This window comes from Galeopterus variegatus, unplaced genomic scaffold (assembly GCF_000696425.1).
Source record: "Galeopterus variegatus unplaced genomic scaffold, G_variegatus-3.0.2 Scaffold80, whole genome shotgun sequence".
NCBI classification, from domain to species: domain Eukaryota; kingdom Metazoa; phylum Chordata; class Mammalia; order Dermoptera; family Cynocephalidae; genus Galeopterus; species Galeopterus variegatus.
The window spans coordinates 890,838-892,460 of record NW_007726191.1 but is presented as its reverse complement, the minus strand read 5'-3'; positions in this window follow the sequence as shown (position 1 = coordinate 892,460).

Here is a 1,623-nt window from a genome sequence, read left to right as displayed (position 1 = left end):
GGCATTAATTAACTTGCTCCAGGGAGCAGTGACTCAGTGGCAGATGTAATCTCCCAGCTCCAGGGGGAAGGTGAGCACCCCAACCTTTCTCAGATGCCTAGACAAATAAGACCAGCCCTTTATCCCAAGAAGGTTTGTCTCACTCACACCTGCCCCCCTCCATGGGGTGCAGATCTGAGGGCCCTTCTCCCCACACGCATGCGCACGCACACACACACACACACACACACACACACAGAGCCCTGAACAGTCTGTGGTACTCTGCCCCAAATCACTATGCACCCAAACAGAAGCCTTGTGTGCAACTCACGCACTCTATACATATTATGAATTCCTACTGTGTGCCCCAAGCCACGCTGCTCCCAGGGGCACCAACTAATTCAGCTGTTCCAGTGCCTCCTTCAGCAAGTGTTTTCATACAACAGCTGCAACAACTCCCCTTCCTAGGCCACCCCAAAAAAGATCAAGGGTTTATATTAAGCTAGACAACTGCTTAGCCCTCCTTACTAGCCCACCTCTGGATTCTTAAGAGGGGAGACCAAGTGAGCAGGGTCCCCCAGATACAAAAGCCCAGAGAAGGGGGCCACTGGAAGGGCTGACCACTTCTCAGCTGGCCCCAGGGAGTGAAAGGGCCTTAACAGAGCTCAAAACTCACCTTTCAGCAGAGGCTGGGCAGGGAGCTGGGTAGCGCCAAGAGAAGTTGCCCAAGTGAGCAGGCTGGCTCCCCTGCCAAACCAGCCTGTGGCTGGCGACTCCACTTCCATCTCTGAGTCCCCAGTGGAGTGTCCGCAGCCATGTTCTCGGGTGCAGCTCCAAGAATGGCTATGAAAGACGGGCTGAGCTGGGACAGATATTTGCTTCTTCATGGGTTTCTACAGGCCCCAGACTCAGAGCAGTTAGCAGGAAAGTGGTGAGGGGTTGATCAAATCAAGGTCACATTCACTGTGAGCTGGGCCCTGAGAACTGACAGAGGAAAATGATTTTGAAGAACCTACAGCAAGCTCCAGTCCTGGAAAGAGACAGACTTGGGTTCAAATCCTGACTCTGCCCCTTTCTGGCCATGTGACCTTGAGCAATCATGTAAACTCTGAGTCTTAGTCTCCCCAGTAAGTATTGGGCAAGGACAGAACGAAGGCCTGAAATGAGCATTAATAATACGTTCTGGAGCTTTGGCCCAGACTTGATTGCTGCAAAACCAAATCCTCACAGCTGTAAAGCTGGATAAGAGCTCCTGATTCCTTCCACATGCTAGTGATGTCTGAAAGGTGAACTTCACACATAAATGAATGAAGCCTCGGTGTGTCTTTAAGACAGGCATCAGGGAAGCAAGGGGCAGTACACTTTTATTCCTACAGGGATTACCACACGAACAAGTTCCACAGCCCTGGGTGTCCCTAACACCAGACCACCAATAGAACGTGAAGTCCCCCTAAAATTTCACTCCTGGCTTCTCTGGGATGGGGCTGGGAGAGGCATAACTGGTGATGGAGGCTAGGACGTTTGAGGTTGTTCGTAGACAGCATGAACAGGACAGAGTACTGGACCTGCAGCCATGTTATCTCAGTCAAGTCTCGGTTCTTTTTTTTTTTTTTTTTTTTTTTTTTTTTTTTTTTTTTTTTTTTC